This window comes from Melopsittacus undulatus, chromosome Z (assembly GCF_012275295.1).
Source record: "Melopsittacus undulatus isolate bMelUnd1 chromosome Z, bMelUnd1.mat.Z, whole genome shotgun sequence".
Lineage (NCBI taxonomy): Eukaryota > Metazoa > Chordata > Aves > Psittaciformes > Psittaculidae > Melopsittacus > Melopsittacus undulatus.
Window position 1 is genome coordinate 26,642,821 of NC_047557.1, and position 17,201 is coordinate 26,660,021.

At 40.8% G+C, this 17,201-nt stretch overlaps 1 long non-coding RNA gene across 1 annotated transcript; it reads right to left on the reverse strand.

Moving 5' to 3' along the window:
- Positions 1-962: 962 nt before the first annotated feature.
- On the reverse strand, positions 963-9,036 carry LOC115947442 (uncharacterized). The gene is made up of 3 exons (XR_004081369.2): positions 8,961-9,036; positions 3,307-3,348; positions 963-2,866 (listed from the first exon to the last, which is right to left on the reverse strand). It is a non-coding gene; the product is annotated as an uncharacterized lncRNA (long non-coding RNA).
- Positions 9,037-17,201: the final 8,165 nt, after the last annotated feature.

A 17,201-nucleotide genomic window follows, 5' to 3' on the forward strand; every position in this document is an offset into this window, starting at 1 on the left:
TGGGGTGCAGCAGGAGGCAGTGAAGTCCTTGGTTCTGTGTAAGCACTGCTCAGCAGTAACAAAAACATCTTTGTAATTATCAATACAGTTTTCAGCACAGATGCAAAACAGAGCCCCATACCAGCTACATACTAACTTTACCTCAGCCAAAACCAGCATACAGATCTATGTTATAACCTCAGGACACTGTCTTTGATTGGGATGGAACAACATTCTCTTGCTACTATAATTAATGACATCTTTTTCTAAATTCAGATGTCTTATTCATTCTCTGTAGTCCTTTGTACTGTGTTTGTAAGAACAGTTTTATCTTTAATAGATTATGTTTTTGCAGCTGCTCTGAGAAGTAATCTACAGAAAACAGTTATATGTTTCAAATGATGGCATTTTTATCAGAGCATAATCTTTCTGCATAGGCTTTTGCATTTTAGAAACAAATCAATAACTATGACGTCAGCATGTTTATCATTTCAGACCTGGGAACACTTTCTCAGCATCTGGGTTTGATCTTCTAGGTGTGTCCAAGTCTCATAAAGCCACAGCTGTGTGAATTAGATTTCCTAGGAAATCTGCCATATCTCAGGATTTCTCTGGACTACAAATCCTGCCTCATTTCTCATTTCTTTGAATTGTTCTGAAGCCCAGAGCATTTTTATAATTTAATTATGGGTTTCACAGGAGAACATAAAGCAACACTTCCTACAACCTCAAAGGCCAAACTTTTTCCCCTTCAGATTTCTGCAGAAGAACAAAGACAGTTCAAAGTTTGCTTTGCTATTTAAGCCCTGGAGCATTTTTATAGACTACATTAAAAAAAAGGGACTTCTGTTTTGCATATAAAGTGCTAGTCTTACCATTCGGTACTTGCATATGGTTATTAAAGTGAAAGATATGGTTATTAAAGTGAAAGACAGCCCTGCAAACTCCATTCTTTGTCATCATTTCAGATTTTATTTAGGTTTTATTTGGGGGTGGGAAAGATGTCATACAAGAATCTACTTTTCTCAGAAATTGCCATTTCCAGCTGTATTTTTAATGACTTAAACTTGGATCCCATTTTGATAATGAGCTGCCATTTTTAGATTAGATCAATATGCATTTTGTACACAAGCAGATATCTGTCTGCAGTACATGGGTATTGAATATTTGATGCATTTTCATTTTAGTAAGGTTTCAGTATGAAACATCCAATATTAATTTTCAGAACAAAACCATGTAGTTTCATCTAGCCTGATAAGCCTCCCACCACAAGGAGTAATATGAGGATCCTTTGTTTAAATGATTCAAAGTAAGCCCCAGTGCAACTCTCGGAAAGGCAGAGATTTTTTCTATCCATCCTCATGGTATGAATGGTGACAGAGGGAAGTCTGGCTGTTGAAATTCATCCGTGAAACTTTTCAACCCAAATTAAAGCATACTAGGTTGGCATAAAATTGAGTGAGGGACAGAGGATGTGGGGGTGGCTCTTTTTCTGGGATACTTGTCTGCAGAGTTAGATATAGTCCTCTCCCCTGTAATCAAATCTTCCCTTATGTTTTGGGCTCTTTCTGCACAGAGATTCTCCCCACCAGTGTCATAGCAGGACTCTTACTGTACTCCTGGGTTTCTGCTGGTGCCTTGGTGTCCATCTCAGCCAGAATCACCACCTGATTGGGTAGTTCAACACAGCTAAGTAGCTTCTGCAAATGAGATACTTAGTCAAGGAAGATTTGTGACATGGTGGAAGGTCCAGCACCTCGGCCCAAGGCCAGAAATCACTCATGCAGACTTTGTCCCCTGTTCTTGAGATCATCTTTCCCTCAGGCAGCCAGATGTTCAAGCTTTCCTACTATCAAAGTGTGGCAACAATGCTCTGTTTGGCTTCACTGATGCTTATGTCTGCAAGCCAGCAGAATTTCATCTGCAGTTAATGAAATCAAGTTTAACGTGGCAGAATGTATTAAACTGAGAAGTGGGAGAGCTGAGGTCTCTGTAGGATGTGGAATAAAATAATCAATAGTAACAGTTCTTCATTTTTTCTCAGTTGTGGTGCTTCTGGGTACATACACCTGCAAATGGTTCTGAGGAGATTTTAGCAGATGCTTATAGTTTATACAACAACAGTGGCTGTGTGAATGGTCTCATGCAGCCAAGCACTTTGTCAAATTAAGAGTGTCATCTACGCAGGAGCTAGGTGGATGAGGGAGCAATGTTCATCCTGATGGAAGGAGTGCTGTGCTGGGGTGGCTGCAGGCTGCTTGCAAGCTGCTGTGGTGCCCTTCTTTTTGCTGAGACAAAGCTGTGGTAGGGTTGAGGCAAGAGGACTTGGGAAGTAAGCCTCTTGTCTTAGCTGCTTATCCAGCTTAATCCTGCACTGCAATGGGAACTGTTGTCGGTGGATCCTTCCAAATGGACCCCTAGTCCTTTTCCAGCTGTCTAGATAAGGTAGCATGTCCCTTGAGGTTCTGGGCCATTTGAAAGTTTATGACATGAAGACCACACCTGGCCTATGAGATCATTAGTAGGCATGTCACTCATACCAAAGCTGAGAAGAGCACTTTTATATCCTGCTCAGAGCATCACCCAGCCAATATTTGTCTTTGCACATATGGATGGGCTGATGCACCAGGCCTTTCTAAGGAGCAGCTTGTACCTCCTTTGTGACTTTGTGCCAAGGCCCACAGTTATAAAGACACCTGAATATATATAATGAGGCTTCTGTGTAAGGCACATTCTGGCTAGAGAAGGCATTCCATTATCCTTCTGATTGCTTTTGTCCTAGGGTGGAAGGCGAGCCATTCATCCAGCTGTGTTGTCATGCAGTTTTCCAATGAAGTGCATTCAGAGTACATAACAGCATTTTAGTCTTCAAAAGCTGTGTTTCATTCTGTAAGAAATGAAGACTGTAAGAACTATGAGAAAACAACCGGTTCTGTAGAGATGGAGCTCCAGGCACTCCAGTAAAAATGCATCAATTTGACCTGAACTGTGAAGGTCTACACTGCAACAAAGGGTAAAAGATTACATCAACTGGGCTGCCATTGACATCCAACAGAATGCTGACCTCACCTTTGAGCTTATACTTCTGCCATCCATATTACTCACCAATCCACAGCTCCCATGAAAAAAAAAAGCCCTGCGGGCATCAAACCAGCAGCATGGAAAATTCATGAGCTCTTCCAAAGCATACCAAACAGATGAGGAAAGGACCAGCCATGCCCATGATATAACTCAATGGTCAGTTAAGATGGCTTGTGCATGTATCCTAGCTGCACTGGTTCTTCTGGATTTCTCAAATCAGTGGGCTTGCAGAAGAGATTAACTCACCCTGCCATTTTTTGTGCAGCTCTAACCACTACCATTTGAGAGCTGGAAAAGAAAAACAAACATAAATTATAATTCAGATGCTGGCAACTCAATAGGAGACTGTTACTTAAACTGCAGAAGAAAAATACCCACTATAGAGTTTCTGATGAGGTTGGATAAGGGCGAAAAGGGAGCATCAGTAATGCTATATACTTTAAGATACTTTGCAAACTTTAAAGCATTATGATTTGCTTTGATTGTAACAGGAGTCATACAGCTAAATCTTTGCAAAGTGCTTTCTAAAGTCACACTACTGCATTTAACCTTAGTCTTTGGTGGCCATTCTGACATTTGCTGGCACTTGTCCTAAACTTTATTTCTACAGCAAGCTTCTGTGGTCTGAGGTACTCCCATCACCAAAAGAAGTGTGTGCTTCTTTTTTTCTGGAGATTTTCTGTAGAAATCTAGGGACTTTCTTTGTCTTTGAGTTTACCCTGTAGTGATTAATGTCCCAGTAAAAGCCTTCCTTGACTGACTTTTTCCAATATTGTTGGATCTTTCAGCTGTTCAGATCATGTCCTCCAAAACCCAGAGGTATTTCAGGCTTCACTTTATCTTATTATAGAAAGCAGATCAGTATCCTGTAGAGCTGTTGATAGTGCAAGTCAGGAATTGCTACAAAAACTGAAAGTGTAGGAAAGGAAACCAGGCTGTGTTATTTAGATGCTGGGAATTTAGAACACGGTGGATGATGCTAGAAGCAGAAGAGCAAGCTACCATTTAATAGGAAATATAGACTACAATTTATTTCTGAAGCAGAGGATCCCATAGTCCCAATCAGAGCCCAGAGCCCAATCAGAAATTCTGCAATCATCTCTTTAGTACCAACAGCCTAAGAGATGAAAGGGATGCAGGAAGGATAGAGAGGCATTGCACCTGGGGTTTTGTTTTGGTTTGGGTTTGTTGTTTTTTTTTCTTCTTGTTTTGGTAATTATTATACAAACTAAGATATGTAGTTACTGCTTAGATCTTGTACTGGTGTTAATAATCTATGTAAAAAAAGGAAAAGTCTAATGCCAATGCTCTCCTACTACTTTGGCTTCTGTCTGAAAAATAAAACCTCATTTAAGTTCCATGATTTTTTCTGAGAAACTCCCCAGTGTGACTCTTAGTTACCTAAACAGATAAAGCCATCCTCTATCTGGTAGGTATAAAGAGCTCGTATGCCTGGATTAGCACTTGCTAGTGACATGGACATTACAGCAGTCATTTTAGAGACATCCTGACAGCTCTAGAGTAACTGTTAATCTCTTAGCTGTTTATATTTTGCTGCAATAAATTCTGCTAATAAGCAAATGATGTAAGAGGACATAGCTCATAGCAATCTGGTTTGGCAATGGATGTAGCCAGCTAATTAGAGAAACAAGTTAATGATGTTGGTTTTTAGCAGGCTGGGGGAAGAGTGGAAAATGAATTGTGACATTTAAAGTATTTTGATTTGTAGGCAACAGATTGGAGATGAAGATGGGACCACATTATTTAAAATTGCTTGATGGGAATCAGAGTTTCTTAATGTTCTTCTGAAGCAAAATAAATTTTAAAAAATCAGGGTAAAGCAGATATCCATTTCACTTTAGATGAAGTGAGGTACATCTTGTGCTCAGAGCAACTGAGAAGTTAGGGAAGTTCCCAATTCAACAAAACAAGGGCTAATGAGCCCTTAAGTAGTGGCCAATTGTCTGTCAAGTGTCATGAAATAGAGATATCAGTATGTCCCAACAAAACAAATACCTCTGCACTTGAGTGGGTTGTATTATTTTCTTTATTGCCACATCCTAAGAAATATTTAAGTATCTAAATCCCTACTGACTCTCAGTTTAGGATGCTAAACAGAAGGTAGACACCTGCCAAGTTTCAGATCTGGATTCACTGTGATTTATCCACACTCACTTCCAATATTTATTTCATCCAGAGAATGGATGTGGAAAAGAGAAGTTACATATACTGCATATGTATATATGTGTTCAGCCCTCTTCACTTCAGGCCTTGGTTGAGGCAATTGCATCTTTCTATCTCTTATATTTCTGCACCTAAGCTTCTATTCATAAGACCAAACTTCACAGCCTCAGTAAATAATTTAAGTGAGGCAGGTAGAAAAGTGGGGGAGGACCCAGGAGCAGAAAAACAAACAGATAAGGATCTGTCATTTGTTGGCAAGGGTGGGTGGACAGGAAGACATGTCTATCTATTGAGCAAAGCTAAAGCAAACAATCTTGGCCTGGAGTGACTGTTGCAGTGAAGAAAGATTCAGTAGTAAGTGATGCCCTCACCAATATTTTCTTCATTCCAGAGTAGTTTCAATCAGATTTGGATGCAAATATTGACAAGAAGAATGGCAAGTGCCTTTCATGGAGGTAAATTAAACATTTTTATAGTGCTGTTCTTTTTTGCTTTACGATACTTTCATTTTGGTCGGCACAAGAATGCAAATGTCAACATACTGGGCTTGAACTACGGCCTGTCTTGTCCAGCATCCCATATCTGCTAACAGTGGTCAATTGCAGATGCTCAGTATGCGCAAAAGGCACCTACAGGCTAAACCTTCCCCTGCCACTTTCTCCCAGCTTCCAGCAGCCAGTGGCTGAGAGACTTCCCAACATTCTTGACCTTCACAGCCATTAGACTGGCTGTTTACACTGTTCTGGTCCAGTATTTGCTTCCTTTGAGGGGAACGTTTGGAACCCTTATGTCCTAGTGGGTATCTTCTTCTGTTTCAGAATAAAAGAGGAGAAAAGCTGAGGTCTGAGCCTCTGCCCAGGTGTCTTGCCAACTGAAATCTCTGTGCTCTTGTAATTTCCAGCTGTGCAAATAATCTGTTAATAGATGTTACAGGGAAGCTCAAGATTGTTTTTTTGAGTGTGGTGAATAAAATGGAATATGTTCCATATGGGGTACACCATCATTATTTATTATAGCTGTTGACAAATTGAAAAAAGATCTATTTAAAATTTGCATTAATATCTGTGTTAAATATTCTTACCAAACACTTCAGTTTTGTAACGTTTTAAAAATAAATAACATGAGTGGGCTTCTTGAGTAAATGAAGTGTATCTGAATATATATGTATACATACATAGCTAAATTATGTACATGTAAATATGTAAAGAAATCGAGAATGTATCCTTTTGGCTTGGAATTTTTAGCATTTTAATATTCAGAGCAGCGTAATAATAAACAAAATCTAGATCTGGATTTGATTTTTTAACCTGATTGAAACAGCATCTTTTTTAATTTTTAAGGGAAAAAAAGCACAAAAGATGGCATCTCAGTGGATGTGTGGCATGCAGCACACACGGATGGTTAGAAATATGTTACTTCTGTAATTACTTGCATGAAAAAATGCAATTTACTCTGCCAGTATCACTTCAGTTTCCTCAAGAAAAATGATATTTTATTTTACTTAAACTAAAACATCAGACTTCCCTTTTGGTTTGTGATCATTCTATAATAGCCCCTGTCAGTTTGGCACAAATGCGATGGCATCTGTACAAACTGAAACAGGAGTAACTAGGTAATAGCCCATCCTTTAACATCACTTGTCTCCTGGAACTGGCCTTCATTCAGAAGGCTCAGTGTACTATGATTTAATATGAAAGCTCTACAAGCTGGCCAGATCCTGAAGCCCTGTTAGTTTCTCAGACATTATTAGTAGCTTTCTTTGTAGGTTCTTATTCACACGAACTTCAGATATCTGTTCTGCTCATGTCAGTCTCCCCGGCTAAAGAAATGCTAAAGTTTCAACTACAGAGGGTCTAAAAACTTCCAGAAAAAGAAAATTAAAATGGAGGAGATATTTTTTTTAACCACTCTGAAGAAAGGAGACTGATGAATTTGGCAGTGGGGAACTAAAGCAGGACTCTGAAATACTACTATTAAACATTAACCCTAGAGCTATGTCTTTGGGTCTGCAATGCATAAAGCTGGAAGCATTTATTTCAACACTCCTCTTTGTAGCAAGAGTTCAGTAAATGGTCAAAAAGACTCAAAGGAAAATTTGACCTTAAAGGTAGACCTCAGTACACAGTTTCCATCAGACAGAGGAGATGTTTTTCAAGTCTTGGACATGACTGTTATCTGGTAGAATTACAGTTATGACACTGACAATGCCACTATACCCACCATTCATGTTCATGGTCATAGATTTTCTTAACCGGAAAGATTTACATTCATACTCATATTCAGATGCAGATGCAGACATGGAATTTAAGTTTTGTAAATGCAGCTGAATCCAGATATTGAGTAATTAAATAGAAAGTTACCTTTTGGGGTCCTATATGTGCAGCTGGAATTCACAGTGGTGAATTAGACTTTAAATATTATTTGAGTTGAGCTAAGAAGATTCTCTAACCATAAATAATTTGGACCTTTGGGAGACAGTCACCGTTGCAATTGTCTGTGGTGATCGTCTTGGTAAAGAAAAGGCCCATGAAAACAGTCTCTGGTTTTTTGCTTGGTAATTTAAATAATAGCAATGTCATTTGCAATGCTTTACAAGTCTCTTTTTCAGTATTGTCTAATTAGTTCTCTAATAGATGAATCTGAGAATTCTTGGAAAGCTGTAACATCTTCATGCCACAGCTGAGGGACATGAAGTTTAAGGGAGCATGGCACTGGGGCTAAGGAAGTTCCCAGTTTCAGATGACAGAATGCAGAGGTATACCTGTGTTAGCAGGAAGATTCACTGTTCCTTGGGTTTGCCACATTTTCACAGTCTTGATGTCATTTATTTCTCCCTTAACAACCAGATCCTCCCACTTCCATTCTGGGGCCTATAAAGCCAAGAGCAGACTTGCCTAGAGGATCTGCCATGGCCCATACTACCATGTTGTGCCATGTATGAGTACTGGGCTGGCAGGCTCTAGCCTAGGCTGTCTACACCAAAATCAACTCTGTTTTACAACATCTGCCTCTCTCCCTCCTGTCTGTCTGGTCAAGTGGGGTGTTTTTGCTGCTCCTTCTTTCCTCTCATAATGCATTTTCTTCTGATGATGATCTCAGTCTTGCTTTCTTCTGTTCCATTAAAAACACAATGGCTATAATAATTTCCTTTGACTGTAACTTCTACTTAGTCATTTCTCTTTGAATCAGCATTTTCTGGGTCAGATTTCAGATTCCATCCCCCACTTTCAAGATCTTTACCCAGTCTCAGTTTCTATTAACTGTCTTTCTTGTACTCTTCAGTTCTTCTGGTTTTCTGCCTGTTTTATTCCACCTTCTGGTCATGTCTTCCTCCATAAAGCCCTATGCTATCAGTAATTAATGGCAGTGAAGTCACCCACTCAGGAGTTAACTTCAGGAGTTAACGTCTTTGATTTCTCCCTTGTGGCTACCATCCAGAGTAAAATTGAAAGATTCTTTCAAAAATACAGAGCAGAAAGTCTGGCAATGGTGAGACCAATTTCATCTAAAGCACTGGGGCTGTGATGGGACCACAGCTGTTTGGTACTAAAAAGAAAGTAAAATTATTGCAACATATGATAAATTTTTCAGAGTGGAAGAAAATGTGGGAGGAAGCATGGTAATAGGTCAATAATCCACACATCAGTATTTCCCATGAGAGAAGAAACAGAAAATTATTTAAAATAATCTGAAATGCTATACTTCTCCTTACGTACCTGTCTTGCCTCTGTTCTCAATGGTTGGCTCCAGAGCTTAGTTAACAATTGGGATGCAATCTGGGATCTCTCAATTTATTGCTCTTTTAGCTCATGACCTCCAGCAGTGAAGGAACATCTCAGGAAATCCATACTGAGTAGTAATGGTGTTGTACAGTAAAGTGGTAAGTCATAGCCTTGTCCTCTCCAAAGAAGACACCTCTCCCATAAACACATGCATAAAATTAGTGACTGCCTCTCCCTGCTATTTCTGTTTTCCTGAAGGAAAATCCTTAGATCAAAACCAGCAGCATCATAAACAACCTGTGAAAGTATTAATTTTGCATGCATATATGTGCATGCATTCATATATGTGCGTCTGTGTGTACAAGTATACCTTTAATCATAGAGTTGATCACTCTGTTCACCACAAAAGAGCCTGAGCTTATTATTTAATTAAAATACCTTCTTTTTTTTCATCAAAACCACATGGATCTTATTTGCATGTGGCTTTATATCCCCCACCCTGGATGTTTCTGAAATACTAGCTGTGGAATAGAATTTCTGTCATTTTGTATTGATGAGTAAAGGGTTAGCAGCCATCTAGGGGGAGAAAGAGGGGGGGATTTCTGGGTAGGCTTACACTAGCCATTTGACATAACAGCTACTTGGGTGGTATGAGGTTTCTGGGATGTGTATGGCCGTTTTGTGCTTTCTCTTGCCAAAACATCTGGAATCCAAAATCCAGTTGTTAGACAGCCACACATGTTAACAAAACAACTGTGTAGAGAAAAGAGGCTAAATGAAAAAAACCACCAACAAGCCAACAGCAACAACAACAAAAAAAGAAACATGATAAGGCATCATTGTTACCACTAGGAAATTAGACATTTAATGTACTTCAAAGCAAGTATTTTTATTGTAGCATACTTGAGCAGTTTGATTTATTGTGCAGCAGCACAAGTTTGCAGCAGATCCTTCTGCCTCACAGGGGAGAATACATTCATTGTCCAAAGAAGCCGCATGCTAAGTAATTTTAAAAGCAGTGTGCAGATAAGAAGAGAACCTTGTTCCTCCCTGCAGCACCTCTCCTTACAAACACAAAGCACTGGGAGAGGCTGTTTCTAGGAGAACAAAGTATGATTTCTGCTTTCTGATACTGCACCATTTTGGACTTGAAAGCAAGTAAAAGATATCATAGTTTTCACTGCAAAGCTATGAAAACAAGAACAAAAGATAATGCCCCTGGCATCTGCAGGGATGATTTTACCCAAGGAGATAAGTGAAAAAGATGGCTTTCTCTCCCATTAGTACTGACCCATATTGCCTGTAGTCGGATAGTTGTACAGCCAGCCTTCACCACATCCTAGAAGTCTGGATTTAGGATAACTCTGATGCACATTCTGCATCCAATCAGCATTGGCACTTTCAAAATGCCTAGCAGACCAAGGGGGTCTGCTTCCAAAGTGAAAGTTTCACACAGCTTTCACCTCCAAGCCTTTAATGAAATAAGAGGAGATGCCAAGAGTGGGCTATGAGGAGACGGAGTTATAAGATACTTCTGCCCCACTGCTTCCAAAATGTCATCACTTGGCAATTATAATGCTTTAAAAGTAATCTTAAAAAATGTTTGGAAAATGTTCATAAACATGTTTCTGAATCCCTTTGTGTAGTTGAGGCATTTTTATAAGATTAAAATGTGGGGAAAGCTGGCACTAAGATTGTTTTAACAAGTGTGCCTGTGATTTCTTTTCCTAAGGTAAGTACATGTAAGATTAGGATACTTAACAACTGTGCTGGTGAGTTCTGAGTGTTGTTTGTTTGAGAACATGAACACACTGCTTGCAAAGCCAGGATATTGAAAAACTGGGGCCTGAAATTAACTGAGAGTAATTGAAAAACGTAGGTGGTGCCATAAAGGAAACCTGAGGCAGAGCATATTTTCTGAAGGCTAGCACTAGAGACCTGGGATGCTTTGCTTCATTTTCTCCTTCTGCTGCTGACACCCTTTGACCCTTGGATGAATCAATTAGTTTCTCTCTACTTCACTTAACATTTTTTTAAAAGGTGACTTCCTGCTTCACAGCAGGGGCAGGATTAAAAAAGAGGTGGTAAATGAGTTTAATTATTTGGGGAGAAAAAAACCAACAAAAAAAAACCATTTAGATAAAAGTGTCCTTGTTTTAAAAGTGTTATCATAATAACAGTGCAAATGAAAGATAGCTTAGAATACTAAATTTTATCCTAAATCAGAATAGGGAAAAAAGCTCAAACCCTGCCAGAGAGATGTTCATCTTGGCACATTTCACACCCCTGTGGAGAGGGTGAGAGAGCAAACAGCATGTGAAAGTTTAGCCCAACTGATGTTTGCTCTGCTTGGGGAAGCTCAGAGTCTGCCCAACAGTCCTGGTGTAGGACAGCTTGTCCAGGGAGAAAAAAGAGAGTGCTCAATGCTTCAAAATGGACAGAGCTGGCAAGACAAAGAAAAGAGAACTCTTCTTTTTTTTTTTTTTTTTTTGTGAAGGCTAGAAACTTCTTCAACTTCTACATTGTTAGAAGTATCAAAAGGTCACCAGCATGACTCGTGTTACTGTGGGAGGAGATGGGGACTGATCAGCTTTGGGGTGGTATGTTTATAGAATCTGACCCTCACTTTCAAAAATCAAAGGCATTCCTCCTAGCCCATGCATCAGAGAGAGATTTCTTTGGAGTCAAAAGTTTCATCATACAGCAAGAGGACCCATGAGGGATTGTTTTATTATGAGAAGGACAGGGAGAAAAAGTAGGTGATTTATTTAAGTAGCAGGCAGGCAGTCTCCCAGAAGAGAGTCTATCTTACCCTCCACATTCTCAGCTAATGAATGAGCTTGGGAAATTGGAGCGAGATCAAAGTTTCTTTATGACAAAATTGCTGACATTCCTCAAATAGCTGGGAGTTCCTCTATTCACACTAAGTATGAATCAAGTTCACTGACACACAAAGCACTCACAATGGGATGGTCTTATGCATTGTTACCTTGACTCTCAGTTTGTCGCCCTGCCTGACCTCTGCCTAAAGCAGTTAAGAAATTACTGCTTATTCACACTCATTCTCTTTCCTACAAAGATGTCAAAGGTCAAGACTTACAGCTACAAAAAAAGGGGCACCTTCAAAATGCTAACTCAAGAACATGGGGTACAATGTTTATGTTGCTGTAGCCTGACAGGGTAAGTGATCTTAAAAGAACAGCCAGAAAAGAATAGCAGAAGATTTCCCTGCTGATGGGTTTCAACCTAGGATCCAGGTGAACAAGTGCAGACTAAGGCTTTGAAACCTGCCCCATATGCACAGGGTAGTAAGACTGTAGGACTCCCGCATAATGCCTTCTACTGTGTTTTAAAAAGAATTCTGAAAATCATGCTATTTAAAAATAATGGTAGTATGATTCTTTCTTCTCCTGTGTCCCTTTCTCTCATGAAGGAAGTTAAACTGCACTAAAACCAGCCTGCAATATAATTTCATCTGTCCAAATCCATATTGGCAACATGGAAGTGGGGTTGAGTGAGCCCGCAGCAAGACTGCAGACAACACTAAGTTATGTGGTGTGGCTGACATACTGGAGGGAAGCGATGGAATCCAGTGACCTTGACAAGCTGGAGATGTAGGCCAATGCCAATCTCATGAAGTTCAACAAAGCCACATGCAAGATCTTGCACCTGGGTCAGAGCAATTCCAGGCACAGCTACAGGTTGGGCAGAGAAGTGATTCAGAGCAGCCCTGTGGAGAAGGACTTGGAGGTGTTGATCAATGAGAAACTGAACATGAGCCGGCTGCAGTGTGTGCTCGCAGCCCAGAAACCAACTGTATTCTGGGCTGCATCAAGAGGAGCGCGACCAGCAGGTCAAAGGAGGTGATCCTGCCCTTCTACTCTGCTCTCGGGAGACCTCACTTGCAGTATTGTGTGCAGTTCTAGTGTCCTCAACATGAAAAGGACATAGAGTTGTTGGAACAAGTCCAGGGGAGGGCCAAGAGGGAGACTGGAACAATCAGGGGACTGGAGCACCTCCCTTATGAAGATGGGCTGGGAAAGTTGGGGCTGTTCAGCCTGGAGAAGAGAAGGCTGCATGGAGACCTCATAGCAGCCTTCCAGTATCTGAAGGGGGCCTACAGGGATGCTGGGGAGGGACTCTTCTTTAGGGACTGTAGTGACAGGACAAAGGGTCATGGCTTTAAACTTAAAGAGGTGAAGTTCAGGTTAGGTATAAAGAGGAAGCTCTTTCCTGTTAGGGTGGTGAGGCAGTGGAACAGATTGCCCAAAGTGGTAAATGCTCCATCCCTGGCAGTGTTCAAGGCCAGGTTGGATGAAGCCTTGGGTGGCATGGTTTAGTGTGAGGTGTCCCTGCCCATGGCAGGGGGGTTGGAACTAAGTGATCTTAAGGTCCTTTTAAACCCTAACTACTCTATGATTCTATGATGTGAACAAAGAGGTGGCTTCAGTTTGCTACCAGGCATTGCTCTAAAGCAATTCCTTTTAAGGACTTTGTTGAGCACTGTGTTCAGGAGACCTTCCTTACACTCCTGCCATGCTCCATGTGGTGTATAACTATTTCAAAAGTTCTGTTGTTGGGTGTGTCGCTCATTAAACCTCCAGAGGTTAATGGTGGCTTTCAGTGTGTGGTGTCTGTGTTTGTAGAGGCATAAATGACAGTCTTATCACTAATGCTCTGCACCTGGCCTCAGAGCGCATGGTTAGGAACTATTACTTACCTGCTACACTCCAAGGTCTGGTAAATGTAACCACATCGTTTGTCCCACACTGTGTTAGGTTCCTTAATGTTGAGGCAGAATGCTGTGGAAAATCTGCCATGTTACAGTTTTCGCTTGTGCTCCCATAATAGCTTTTGTGGTACAGCTAATGTACATAATTATGGTGTTAGCTTTCACCCTTTTATCATTATCCTGTAATGACTTTACATATCTCCTGTTGCCATGGGCAGTGAGGCATATCACAGGACTCCTGGAAAAGTGCTTTCTAATTATTCTTAAGTTACTTGAAGATGGCTGTGAGGTGTAAGTTTGAGAGACTGAAAGCTCACGTAGCAAAAGGCCTACAAGAAGTGATCTGATCTTGCCTTGAAAGGTTATATGTTGTGCTGCACAGCATCTGCATGAGCCATGGAGAAGTTTCTGAGCACCATCTGAATGGGGTATGGATGCTAGCAGGGCAGAGCATGTGCTGGTTCAGGTACTTGCTTTTGCACAGTATATTTGCAAGCAGTGGTGCAGAGGTACTGGCTTCCTAGTCAGCTGTGGATCTGCATTGTCAGCCTGCTGATGTGCATCTCTTTAAAGGGAATGCCTGAATCTGGGCACTGGCACGGGTGGCTTCAAGGGCTGAGAAACAACAAGCAGTTATTCACTGATCTGTTCTCATTGCAGCAAAGGTAATGCAGTGCTCAGGTTTTTTTCTCTTCTCCTTGCAGTTTCAATTAGTAACCTGTGCAGCCTGGGAGGCTTTGAGGGTGATAAACCCTTTCCATTTTCCTGCCATGTGCCTTGCCACACTACTGCATGGAAACAGGGATTCATCATAGCTAGTACTTCGTGGTATCAGCAGTTTGTTATGCCACACTACATTTCCCACTTCAGGAGGGGTTCAGGTGCTAAGCTGTGTTTAACAGTTGAGAAGTTGAGATGATGAGGAAGCTGAGGGTCATTGACAGCAAGGCCCTACCAAAGGCATCAAAAATATGTGCTGTGAAAAGGCAAGGGAAATTTGTCATGGGATTGTATGTGAGTCTGCCACTGACTTTATGCTTCACTTCTTATATGCCTGTTAGATTCCCTTTCCTGTGCATATTGCCTTGAAGAAAAGGATTGCTCTGTACAGCAGCCAGCCCAAAGGGGTCCTGGTCATACCCAAGATCTCTGTGAGTCCCTGTCCTACAAAAACAGAAGCAAGAGCTTGGGAAGTATGAGGGAGGTGACATCTGTATACCATACATGCTGCCTCCTAGGTAGGCCCTAAGATTTTTACATGGCCTAAGTGCTACACTAATGATTTCACAAGTCACTATCTTGAAGCCCTGACGTGTGAATAGTAAAAGAGAATGTGTTGTCAGAGCAGCAGCAGGACTTTCAAAACCTTTGATGCTAGAGGGAAATTCCCAGCCTGTGAAGTCGGAGTGAGATAGGCAGCAATTTTCATTTTAGAGCTGGATGAAACTAATTTTTTCACCAAAGAATTTCATTTACAGCAATTGATAAAAGCTTGAAAGAAATGTTGTGCAGCAGCTGTGGTATGTTACTCCATTAGTACAGGAATTTCCTACAGAGAAATATGTAGTGGTGGGATTCACACAGGCACAGGTCTGTTAGAGAATAGACTTAATCAGGAGACTCATATTCAGAAACCAACCCAAACAGCTTCAGTGTAAGGGAGAGCCTCCCAGTGCACTGCTGAACTCCCTCTCACCATGCACTGTTGTCTTTGGTACTTCAAAGAATCATGCACGTGGATAATTCCACCTGTGTCAAAGTCTACTTGATTTTAATGGTGCAGCTACCAGATAAAGCTGTTCTACAAATGCTCTTCATGGGCAGGCCCCCATACACCTTAACACATGCTGTAGAAAGTGTTGAGTGTCTTCCCACAGGGAGAAGTATGCTGGACTGGGGCTTTTGTTTGCTTGTTTTGCAGAGATTAGGGCCTGAATTTTCTGGCTTTAATATCAGGTTTTTTAAATGAATGTTAGTATACTGATGTGCAGAGCAGAAATTTAATAAGTGTAAATTAGATGTAAATTTGACAATTTGCATATTGATGTCAGAGACAAACTGCTGCTTGTTCAGGGCTGTTGCTCATCCAGAGAGGCAATGAGATGAAGCAGCCAAGCCTAGATCCCAGCCTGCAGAGCAGAGGGCTGTGCTCCAGAAAACACCCGCTCTCTACCTGGGCTTGTACTGAGCCAGCATCAGCTCCTCTCTGGTGCTTTGCTAGGAGAATGGGACGTACCTAAGCATGAGTATTGAACAAGACTGTGGAGATGATGTTATTTTTCTACAGAATGAAAGGTGGTGTCCAATCCAATGGCTGTATTTCAGGAAAGCACCGGAAATTCAGGAAGCAACCATAAGAGATCAACAAGATGCCCTAAGGTCTGTCAGGCCAGATTTACAGGGAAAAACATAGGCAGGTCTACTTAGCTTATCAAACAGAGGGAGAAGATTAAGAGGTGACGTATTGTGGTTGATACATACCTACACAGAAAAAGAATTTTCTGATACGGGAGAGAGAGGCCTTTAATCTAGCAGACAGAGACATAACAAGACTCTATGGCAAGTGTCTGCTGCTGGATATATTCATGGAGATACCCAGGAGAGTGGTTGACTGCTGGTTGTGTTTATCTGTGGAATGAGGAATTCTCAGCTACTTCAAAGACGCTAATTGAAGAATATTTCAGAAATAACATTGTATTTCAGCCACAAGATATAGTCTTGACAGAGAAATTACAAGTAAATATCCTCAGACTCTTGCGTGAATCAAGCAGGATAAGCGTAATGTTTTTTCCTGCCCTGAAATCCTCTAATCTGTGAAAATGTATAGTGTAATAAGGGAATTTTCTTTTTAACTCTACATTTGACAGGTCCACCAGTGTAATACAGAGCACCAGATTCCACTATGTTGGACAGAAAATAGTTTCTATTCTACCAGCTTCAGTAGACATAATGAAACACAACATAACCCCTTTACCACAAAAGTTGCTGACATTTTCTATTAGCTCACCTAATGGAAATAGCATAGCATTTTGCCTGCAGCTTTTTCCCACTTCGTCCAATTATTAAAAAGAGACACTGGCAGCTCTTGCAGCCTTTCTCACAATCATCTTTTTTGCCTGGGGCAAAAGCTTGTAACCCTGGCTCAGATGTCCTGTGGGACAGCTGCAAAACTGAGGGCTATGGTGCAAGCTATTTTTTAGATACTGCATCTCATATAATCTGCGAATGAAAAATACCTTCAGATTAGCTCTGAAGCAACTGATTGAGAGGTGATCTAAGAACTGAGGCAAGTGTCTTCTTAACAATTAAATTGAATTTCTTACTTCAGTGTTAATCTGGTTGTGTATGCTGAAATGCTGAAATGCTTCAATGAGAGATCTGCTGCTGCCTGTTGTAGCTGCTTTAGTCATCTTTGTTACTAAACATCTCAGTTCACCTACTCCCCAGTAAAAGGAAGTGTTTGTGATCTCCTGTTTTATAGGAATATATATTTAGGATTTTTT